General features: G+C 44.6%; 1 pseudogene; it reads left to right on the top strand.

Annotated features, from left to right (window-relative positions):
• Positions 1–434: 434 nt before the first annotated feature.
• LOC121861760 lies at positions 435–1,241 on the top strand (annotated as a pseudogene).
• Positions 1,242–12,078: the final 10,837 nt, after the last annotated feature.

Below are 12,078 nucleotides of genomic sequence, written 5' to 3'. Positions count from 1 at the left end.
ACAAGAGTGAGTTATGTGACAGCTCACAAAATTACCAAAAACAGCAAGCCATTCTTTGAAGGAGAATTTATAAAGGAATGTATGGCTGATTCTGCCTCTATTTTATGTCCAGACAAGAAAAAACTGTTTGAGAAAGTAAGTTTGTCAAGGCAAACAATTGTAAGACATGCAGAGGACATTGCTGAGAACATGTATCTGCAGTTTAAAGTGAAAGTAAGGACTTTTGAATAATATTCACTGGCACTTGATGAAAGCTGTGATGTCAGAGACACAGCGCAGTTGTTAATTTTCATTCGAGGCATCACCAAAAATTTTGAGATCACAGAAGAATTGGCATCAATGCAGCCACTGAAAGGAACAACAACTGGAGAAGACTTATTGGAGGCAGTAAATAACTGTACAGTATTTTGAAATTAAGAATAGAGTGGAAAAAAATGGTAAATGTGACCACCGATGGAGGGCCAAATCTGACAGGTAAAAATGTTGGATTGCTGAAAAAAATTCAAGATCAAGTCAGAGAAACAAATGCAGAACAAAATATTGTCTTTCTACAGCGCATTATTCATCAAGAAGTCCTTTATAAGAGTGTTTTAATTTAAGCCATGTCGTGGACAGTTGTAAAAGTGGTTAATTGCATTCGAGCAAGAGGATTAAATCACAGACAGTTTATATCCCTGCTCGAAGACTTAGAATCTGATCATACAGATGTACTATATCACACAAATGTGAGGTGGCTTGGTTTGGGAAAAATCCGGAAAAGAGTTTGGGAACTGAAAGAAAAGATTGGCTTATTTTTGGACATGAAACAGAAAGCTATAGATTTCCCACAGTTGAATGATGAAAAATGGTTCTCCAATTTCGCATTTGCTCTTGATATCATGGGTCATATGAATGACCTGAAATCAAAGTTACAAGGAAAGGGGGCTTTTGCACATGATTTATACAGCAGTGTCAAGGCTTTTATGAAGAAATTACTTCTTTTGTCTTGTCAGATAACAAACAAACAGTTTGCTCACTTTGCAACCTTACAACAGATTGCAGTTTGTGATCAAAATGTACAGAAGTACTCATTGCAGCTACTTGACTTGCATGCTGAATTTTCACCCCGATTCCAGGATTTCAAATTAATTGAAAATAACCTGTCTTTGGCGTCTTCTCTTTTCATGTTGACAAAGCCCCATTTGACCTACAATTCGAGCTTATTGACCTGCAATGTGATCCTCTGCTTTCTGAGCAGATGAAATCAGTGCCTCTTCCAAAATTCTATGCCTCTCTTAATGACTGCATTTCCAAAACTAAAGGCTCATGCCCAAAGAATGCTTGTGCTGTTTGGATCAACATATATATGTGAGCAGACGTTTTTGGTAATGAAGCTGAATAAATCCAAATTTAGATCTTCAATGACTGATAATCACCTTGAACAAGTTCTTTTCATTGAAACAACAGAGGCAACACCTGACTTCAGTGGTCTGGTTAGCAATCATCAGCGCTGTCATTCATCCCACAGAGTAAGTTAAATATTCTTATCAACATATGAACAACTTCAAATATTACATAATCACATATAGTTTTTTTTTACTTGCCTTTAGTTACTTATTTTTAACAATTAAAACAACTTTATGACTTTTTATTCATCAAGAACAAATAAATATTAAATTTTATTAATTTTATTTATCAAGCAGAGTGCAGCAGTGACAACGTGGATCAGGGACAGCTACAATCAGACCTGGACGACTCCACCCAACTACCACTTCCCTAGGGAAGTCGGAAGAAGCAGGATTAGCTGTGATCAGACCTGACCAACTCAACCCTACCACCACCTCCCTTGGGAAGAGTAAAGATAACGTCTCAAGAGAAGAAGAATTTCAGCCAGCAAGATCAATTCTGTTCTATTACATTGATGTCCTTAAAGTACTAATTATACTGCACCTTAACTCTATATTATACTAGTAGTATTAATATTGGTATTTGTATTAGCATTATTATCAATAATAAAAGAGACAAGCTAGAAGTGACGTATTTATTTCCCAAAAATATCTATGTATGCTATTTAATATTTTCCTTACATCCTATATATATAAATACAAGGCTTTATTTGTGTAAATATAATGCATTTGCATCTTTATTAAGTCTCTGGCCCGCGGCGTGTACCAATTCATGAAGTGGCCGCCAGTCAAAATAATTGCCACCCCTGGTGTAAACGAACTCAGACAAAATGCATGGGAGACATATATGTCAACAGCCTGAACCAACACACATCCCTCAGCAAAGCCTGGAAAGACATAAACATAATCAGAGGTAAAAACAGTAGACACGTCTCCCATCCAAACCCTCTGCAAAAGTCAAATGAGCTAATAACAAAGTGGGCTCATGTGTCTACCTATGACATGTTACCAGCTAGGACTCGGGGACTCCTTGATGCGAAGTCTGTAGAGAGAAGTAATCTTATTAACTTTATGCTGGGCAAACAGCACGATGAGTGTGATGTTCCATATACTGAGTGGAGCTTGACGCCGCCCTCGCCAGGGGTAGGTCTACTTCCCCTGGAGAGGACGGAGTCACCTACAACATCGTTAGACTACTAAGGCGTGTGCCGGGCAATCCATTGTTGGTATTGTACAATAGAGTCATGCCGAGGGCCAACTACCCACATCATGGACCAGCAGTATTGTTGTACCAATACCGAAACCAGGACAGCCTGATGCTTTTCGTCCCATATCACTAACCAGCTGCCTGTGTAAAACCTTTGAGAGGATGGTTCTTGGCAGACTCTTATATAGAATCAGAGAACACATGTCTCCTAACATAAATGGCTTCACCCATGGTAAAGGTGTACATAATTGCATCACCACATTCCTAACTGTGCATGGTGATGAAAGGCACAGATACACCACATTTCTTGACCTAAAAGCTGCATTTGATATTGCCAATAGGCAACTGATATTGTACGAACTAGCCAAAATGGATATAGGAGGTAGGCTGTTACACTGGATAAGTGGTTACCTAACCAACAGAAGGGCTGCTGCACTGTTTCAGGGTTACAAAAGTGAAGTTAAAGATATGCAACTTGGTACCCCTCAAGGTGGAGTACTTAGCCCCACTTTGTTCAATGTTCTTATGAATGCATTATTAAATTTAATACCAGACAACCCCAGCAATATCTCAATCAGCTATGCTGATGATATTCTTATACATACTAAAACTCATCGTGAAATGCAAACCACCCTGAACCATGTATACGCAGCCTGTGAGAACCTCGGTCTTATTATCTCCACTGAGAAAACTAAGGTGTTCAACAAACAAGCTGGTAACCGCAAACGCGGCCCCGCCAAGTTCAAGATAGGTAACAACACTATTGACTATGTTTCTTCTTTTAAATATCTTGGTGTCTCCGTCCCTTGTACCCTACCTGCCATACAACAGCTAACCCGCCAATGTACTGACAGACTGAGACCTCTTAGAAGTGTAGCGGGGTACAGCCCACACTATGGTGCTAATATTAGAATTGTTAAAACAATGTACCTAGGCTATATAAGATCTCTGATAGATTACCACGCACCAGCCCTGGTCCTTCGTGACGGGAAAGGCGTTGACAAGCTCGATAAAATGCTAAATAAAGCCCTCAGAATTATCCTAGGATGTCCCATGAGCACTAAAGTACTTAATATGAGGAAAGAACTACTGTAGGTATACCCAGTGTTAAAGATAGAATAATTGAAGTCAACCTCATGATAGCCCTGAGGCTTCTGCGTGGTGATCCTGATAACATTGTTTCCTTAAAATTGCTAGAATGTATGAACCATGGGACTGGTGAGTCTAAATGGATCCAAACTACAGCTACACATATGAAGATGTTTGGACTAGACCACCTGTACAAAGTTGAGACACAACAGCGCTTCCTGCCACCCTGGCGGACAGTTCCCTTCGATATCACAATACCGACATATCCGCCTAAAAAATTAATTATACAAAGCATTTATCTCCAACACACTGCCAAAGTGAGAGCTCTTGAACACATACACACACTCTACAGACTGATGATAATATCACACAGACCATCTACACTGATGGATCTCTTAACACCGCCTGTGGGAGGGCTGGAAGTGCTATTGTTGTGACTCAACCTGACGGTAATATAATTGACAAAGGAGTTAGAATTAACAATTGGGCATCCACTGTACAAACTGAATTAGTTGCCATACTCACAGCTATTAAATTCATTGAAACCACTGTCACTGACAGTCTCATCATCACTGACTCTCTATCCTCACTACTTGCCCTTGACACCCTCGACTCAAGTTGTCACGCTCTTGTCTCTGAAGCCAGAAACAAATATGCGTGCCTTGTTGACCGGGGTGTCAAGGTCAAACTGTTGTGGATCCCCTCTCACATAGGCCTCATAAAACATGACAGAGTTGATGCCCTCGCCAAACTCGCGTCTAACAAAGACACCGTTGAATACAATTTGGGTCTGTCAAAAAGAACCCTTAAAACTGTAATTAGGAAAGACCTTATTGATGAGTTTGACGCAAGTAGACTAGTGCAAACAGGCACTAGTCGATCCATAGGTTACCATGATGAGATGTATCAAGTGAAACATGTATATGGAGCAAGTAACAAGATCACTAGATTTTTTAGGTTAAGGTGGGGAAAGGGTGGAAGGCATGCTGGGGCTCAAGGCACAGCCAGACATGAGGGATGGAGAAGTCACAACATATAGTCGTGGGGGGAAAGGTTGGAAAAGAAGTTTAATGAGTTAAACAGAGGGGGACGACACCCCTTGTTTTACATATTACAGAGTTTGTTGGCTAACTAAGCTAACCTAGGATTTAGAATGAGGTTGCACAATGGTTATTTTAGTAGACAATGACTAGATTGATTTTACAATTACAAGTTTATTAACATCTTATACTGTATTACGTTATGGACTCACTCGATTTTGACTTGTTAAATGTGAATTTATATCATCTAAGTTTTAATCTAAGGTGGATCACTGTGGCGGACATAGATGGATCGCGGGTTGGGTTGTTGTAGTGTGGGCAGACTCCGGGGCCACCAGGCGTGGGGTCTCCCTCCGTTGATGTCTTCCCCGCGTAGGTGGTCTGGGCTGTGAGGGTCGTCCAGGAGCTTGTCCCAAACCTTCTTCCCTAGGCGATGGAACCTGAAGTTGAGGGCCTCTGTTTTATTTCTTAGGTGGATGGTTTCCACTGTCTCCTGGTAGGGTGGCGCTTGGCCACTGGCTGACCTCAAACATTTGTTTTGGAAGCTCTGTAGTTGTTGTAGTCTAGTCTTCCCGAGTGTGACGAGTGGTATAGATGGGTACTCCAACACAGGCCTCACCAGCGCCTTGTACAGGTGAACTTGTATCTTCTCAGGCATCAATTTAAAACGTTTTAATTTGGCTGCGGCGACTTTGGCTTTATTTAGTCTGTCCTTCACGTGGGGAATGATGCCCGTCCGAGAAATGATGAGGCCGAGCAACCTGCCTTGTTTAGAGTACTCAATCTCTTCGTCGTCGATCATCAATGGGGCCGGCTTGAATTTGGCTATGGGTATGACCTCAAATTTCGTTTTGTTTGTTTTTATTTTCCATTTATTTTCATACTCCGAGATCTCCTCTATTGCCCGAGCAGTGAGTCGCGCCATCCTTGCCGTGGACCTTCCTGGGCAGGTGACGATCTGTGTTACATCGTCTGCATACATGACGTACTCGCTGCCGACGATTGGGGGTGGCAGGTCAGCCGTGTAGAGTGTGTAAAGGGTTGGTGAGAGACAAGAGCCCTGAGGCACGCCGCTCGATAGTGAGAATTCTTCTCCAAAATGTTCTTGCATCTTAATTTTGGCTCTGCGGTCCGTAATGAAGTTGCACAGCAGGCGAGTCAGATTTTCGGGTAGCCCCAGTTGTATGATCTTATACTGCAGTCCTGCGTGCCAAACTTTGTCAAACGCCTTGCTGACGTCCCTCAGTACTATATTGCACTGTAGGCGGCCAGTCATGGCATTGGCGATCTGCTCGTAGGCCTGAGCTATGGCGGTGGATGTGCCTCGGTACTGGCGGAAGCCGAACTGGCGGGGATTATGCACGTCTTCGTCCTCCAGATACATCCGCAATCGCTTGTTGACTATTTTTTCGAAGATTTTGGCAGGTACCTCTAGCAGCGATATTGGTCGAAAGTTTTCGACTTTGTTTGGAGGCTTCCCTGCTTTTGGTATGAGGCGAATAACGGCGATTTTGAACATCTTAGGGAAGTATCCAGAGGCGAGGCAGGCGTTGCATATATGAGCAAGCCTCTCTATCATGTTGCCGGGGAGTTGAGCCAGGATCTTCTTGTTAATGTGACTTTGACCAGGTGATTTGTTTTTAAACCCTTTTATGACGGCTGACACATCTGCAGGAACAATGCGTTCCGTCAGGTAGCTTCCGTCCACCAGTCTGGTGAAGTCAGTCCGTGGGAGCGGCTGGAGCAGGTGCTGATGGTCCTGCAACTGACCTAAAATGTCCTCCTCAAAGTCCCTGTCGAAGCCCTCGTTTTCCTGTTCACTAATGGTAAAGGTCTTTCGTAAATATCGCCGATGTAGTTGTTCTTGGTTTTCTTCCTCGAATATTTTTACGTTGTTTTGGTCGAGCAGGTAAGGGACCGTGCTAGAGGTGGAACCCATCAGTCGCTTGATCCCTTTCCAGAATGCAGCAGAATCGCGGTAATTGTTGGCTGCCTCCCACACCAAGGCGGCCCACTTTTGTTCATGTAGACGTTTGCTCTCGTGCTGGATGTCCGTCTGTAGCTCTCGGTACCGGTCTCTCAGCTCCTGCGTCCACCCGCGGATACTGGCTAGCTGTCTCACGTGAGTGTACTGGACACTGAGCTGCCTCAGCTGGTGACTAGTGTGAGGATGGGGAATGGTCCTGTAACTGGTGGTCGGGATGTTGTTGTCCATCTCCGTCTTCACATCCTTATACCATTGTTCGACCGCGTCGTCGATGTCATTAGGGCTGGCTTCTTCCAGGTTTCTCCCCTGCTTGAGACTGAGAGACTCCTTGAAAGAGTCCCAGTCTGCCCGTTTGAGGTTTGACCTGATGTTGGCGGGTATCATAATGGGATTGGATGAGAGCGTCACGACGACTGGCAGGTGATCGCTGGTACTGATGGGTCAAGCGGTAACGTGCCTGTTCAGGACGGCCTCGTTGTTAGAGAGGATTATGTCGGGTGTTGTGGCACTGGCACGTCTGATCAATGTCGGGAAATCTGGCCCGAGGTGTTGCAGTTTTCCCCTTCTGATGTTGTCATACAGCGCCACACCGACGTTGTTCTCATTACCGTGTCCGAGTATGGCGTGGCGCGCATTTAAGTCCCCTATGATGTATGTTGGTTTTCTGTGGCGTAGCAACTGGTTTAGGTCTTGTTCGGGTAAGTAAGGACGTCTGGGAGGTAGGTACATCGTGCATATGATAACAGATCCCCTAGTTGTTTCCACCTGCACTCCTAGAACTGAATCCTCGAAGTCTGGCAACACTCTGTGACTCAGACGTGACCTGACGGCCACAGCGACACCATCGTTCAGCTCACCCGTCATGTTCCTCTGGTATACAGTGTAGCCAAAAATTTTCAGCTTACTTTCGTCCTTTATGCCCGTACTGTTTAACAGAATGATGTCTGGGTCTAATTGATAGTATAAGTTAGACAGTTCATTACGTCTATTAAGGGACCAGTGTAGGACATTATGTTGGACAATTTTCATCCTGCTAACGACTGCCATTTCGGAGACTGTAGCTTGGGGCGTCGCTTGGAGTGTTTGCTCGGCTTCTGCCATTTCTAGGGGGACGGAACTTCTTAGCAGAACCTTCGGACATCTGCTTGTCAGTCAATGGCGGGCCCTCGAACCTCTCGTCACCCTTGTACAGGAAGGTGTTCAGGTCCTGGGCCTGCGTGTCGTAGTAATCAACTGACGCTGCAGCTCGAGGGTCTTGTTCCTCTGTGGGTTGAGTCGTCATCATCTGGTCGCAACCATTGACTGTGGTTGCAGTCCGATGGTCACTGTCGTCGCTGGGAGTGCATGTAATGGGATCGCGGGCATTTACGGTGTCGTTGGAGCTGTGATCCCTGGGGGACTGACTGGCCACGTCGGGATTGCGGTTGTACTGACTTTTGCCTAAGTCAAGGAGGTCATGGTCTATTTCTGGCGTGGGTTGAGGCCGTCCATAGGTCGTTGAGTGGGTTACTGCCTTAAGGATTTCTTTTGAAGGGACTTCGTCGCTTATTTCAACAGGTGCAATGTTGTTCCTGGTTAGTGTCTCGTTGAGGTGTTTCGAGAATGAACCTGGATGAACCATGTTCATGTGATGGGCATGCAGGTAAGACAAGTATATAGTGGTGGCTTTGGACTCGTCCAGCTGTGGAGAGGAGACGCTCCTGATACTCTCCGCCACTGCGTCCCTCATGGCGCCCAGTGACTCAGTAACTGCCTGTTGTATTGAGTCCTTGATGGTTCTTATCTCTGATTGCAGGACTTCCATGGTCTCGCTGACATTGTTGAGCTTTTGGGAGTCTGCTTGAGTTTCTTTTAGAGCGTCTTTTAGGGTTTGGCTGTAAGCCATGATCGTCGACTGAGTGGTCCTTTCTATGGTGTTAGAAATTTCCCTGGTTTCTTTTTGTTTGGTTATTTCGGTCAGTTTCTTCTCTGTTTCTTGAAGTATCTGTTTCCTGACCAGGCAGGTGGCAGAGAAGGTCCTGTGGTCACCCTCGCAGACGACACACTTTTTTATGGTGCTACGGCAGTCTTTGTAGAAGTGCTGATCAGATGAACACTCAGAGCATATGACCCCTTGCATGGGGCAGTTCTTGGTCATGTGGTCATTGTATATATAGCACTTCATACATTGTTGGATGGGCGTATACTTTTCATATTCTATTTGGTGGGATGAAATGGAAGTGCCATATGCATAGAGCCCTTTCTCCTTCATTCTTTTTGCATCCGTTGTGTCTGCAAAGCGAACCTTGATTATATTATGGGCATACATAGGATACACCTCCACAACCTTGACATTGTTTTGCTTTTGTATTTCATCTCTTATTTCTTCTGCGTTATTTTCCACTACATCTTTGTCTAACTTCTTACATACAAGGGTGAGCTTGGCGCCGTATTCCCGTGGGACAATGACCTCGTAACCGTTGATTTTCATTTTGTCCATGGCACTAGACTTAAGTAGTTTATCAGCATCTTCATCTGTTTCTGTGAGGATGATGTAACCATCTCTCAGATCCACAAGTCTATTTATTCTCACCCTTAGGTCGCTCAGTAGCCTTTTTAGCCCTATTCGAGACCCCTGGGTCGGGGTTCCGGAGATCTTCACTCTCACTTTGGCCATGGTCAGTAACATACATGAATGAATCAATGAAAATTCTACCTAATCTGTCCACCTCAGCTAAACCCCATGGATGCCGCTCCTTCTGTCCGCTTGCTGGGCGAGTAAAGACGGGTCTAGGGGTAGGGTGAACAGACAATCCCCTGGCGGGGGCCTAGCCAAGCCCTAACACCTAGCAGTGACAGGTTATGAAGCACTGTCGAATCCCTAACAGAAAATGTTGCCACCCTTACTGTCTCGACTCAGCAGCCCTCTGAGGGCCCCCCTTGTGGCTCTGCCCGCAGGGTTCGCGTCGTTACCAAACAGCAGGGACTCTAGGCGAAAGGATAGGATAGGGAAGAAGCGCAGTGTACAAGAATAATGATATCCATGTACAACTACATGATAAAGCAGACAGAACGGACCCAACGCGAAAAACAAGGCAGACAGTCGTAACGGTCAGCGATTTGAACTGAGCAGGGAGCGACGCGTGGCGCGTCCGCTCGCTATGAAGGTTGGGTGCGCTCTGTGATCACTAGATTACAAGATGTTGTAACCGCTAGATTAAGGTTAGGATATAAGTACCTTTGGCAGTATGTTCCTCAAGCAGATGTAAACAAAACTAAATGTAAAGTGTGTGGCCATACATATGGCCACACACTTGAACACTACGTCCTCGACTGTGTGAAGATAGAACCTTTTAGGGACAGGTCCAAGCACACTGTGTGTGAAATGGCACAACACTTCATCTCAAATGGCAAGATATCCGACATATTAAGATTGTATCCACTTTTTTGCACTTAGTAATTATATCAGTTCTCATGTACAGAACCAAACACGCAATGTGCTTGAATACTTCTCACGCAAATGTGAATAACAAAGCGTGAGGCCAGACATACTGCCTCACACGCCTGTACTCACACAGTTGTGAATAAGTTACCCTTTATGTATAGAACTAAACAAATATTGCAATTGATATACTGTGTAACATTCAGTGCCATAATATCCTGACAACGGGGGTTAATTATTATGACCCGTTGTAAACTGTACTCTGTAATCCTTTTGCGCTACAACTCACAGGATGAGTGTGGGGTGCACAATAAAGTAGCCGCTGTAAGCGGCAAAATCCAAATCCAAATCAATCAAATCTGCCTGATTGGCCATTTGGAAATCCAAGATGGCTGCCAAATTGACCTTGGAAAGATGATTTTTGTTTATAGAAATTGATGTAGTTGGTCAATCTAAATGATCTTAGTGTCGATATGTATGTTTTCAAGCATGCTCAGATGATGCTTTCTATTTCTGATACTCTCAGATATATATTTGTCTTATTTATGACTGGTTTTATGTACTGGTTTTATGTTTTTTCCAACTCGGTGAGGGTAGCATGCAGAGGGTCTCTGCATGTGAGGGAGTGATTGTCGGGCACTACCAGGGCACACTGGTGACATCACTGCTGTGCAACCCAGCATGGGGGTCAGTGTCAGCTGAGAAAAGGCATGTCATACTGCAACAGCTTATTGTTTTAAATGCTGGGACACTACAAGACAGTGGTTGGACCGGTTCCCTTGTTGAAGCAGGAGTGGCTTCATCTGGTACAGCAGAGTCTTTTCTGTCTGTATCAAGTGTGACTAAGACAAGACTAGCACATCAAGTCACAGCATGCAGCTTGTACAAACTGATGAAGGAGGCATACCAGGACTATTGCTCTGATGAGTCAGAAAGGTCAACTTTGAAGACTGGTGTTAACAACGGAGGCTTGAGAGTTCACAGATCCAATTCTGGAACCTTGTGCTGGACATGGAGCTCACCATCTTCATGTTGATCCGCTCATTCAGGGAAGGCAATTTCAAACTCTACCTTGAAGCACTCTCAGAGCTGATCCTCTACTTCTTTGCGAACAACAATGTTAATTATGCCCGATGGCTTCCAATTCACCTTCGAGATATGATGTGCCTTGAGCAACAACATCCAGAGGTAGCGAGGGAGTTCTACAAGGGGAACTTTGTTGTCCACAAGTCAGGAAGAGAGTTCTCTGCCATTGCTATTGATCAAGCCCATGAACAAAACAATGCAGTGATTAAAGGCGATGGAGGAGCAATTGGGTTGACTGAGGACCCAGCAGCACTTCGTAGGTGGATAGTGGCTGGACCTGAAGTGAGTCGTCTTGTTGCTGGATATGAAGCTGCGTCAGGTGCAAAAGATGGAACCACCACCAGCAGCCGACATAATGAGTAGACCCTGAGAGCACAGAAATCTTTCTTTGAGAAGGTGGAAGTGTCATGATCGTGATGACGGCTTACCTAAAAACCCTAAGGATTCATATTACGCTTAAACGTCCACAAAACCTTCTGAGTCCCCCAGTGGAAACGTCCTCCGTTTTCTCTGTTTCCTTGTTGACGTCATCGAGAGGCCGTCTTTGTCGGAAGGGAACTTTGAATCTACTCCGCGGGTTTCGTAGCAAGACGCTGTATGTTGGGACCTGTTGCCGTCCAACCCTTTGTAATCAATTTGATTCTTGCTTTTGATAGCTCAGTCAGAGCAATGTTTGTGAAGATAATAGTAGGCAATGAAACTGAGTTCGTAGTCTCAGTTTCAACGTCAGAGGGTACAGTAAAGTAATTCATCGAAATAGAAGTAGGTGGAATCGCTGACCTAGTTTGAGTGAGGGTGCCGCGGGCATTTCAACCTTTAGTAAGTGCTCGTCCCTTCACTCACACAGGTAGGTCATTCCACTC

The sequence above is a fragment of the Homarus americanus genome, unplaced genomic scaffold (genome assembly GCF_018991925.1).
Source record: "Homarus americanus isolate GMGI-L3 unplaced genomic scaffold, GMGI_Hamer_2.0 scaffold19166, whole genome shotgun sequence".
NCBI classification, from domain to species: domain Eukaryota; kingdom Metazoa; phylum Arthropoda; class Malacostraca; order Decapoda; family Nephropidae; genus Homarus; species Homarus americanus.
Note: the sequence above shows the minus strand (reverse complement) of the source record. Positions and strands in the feature narration are given on the sequence as shown.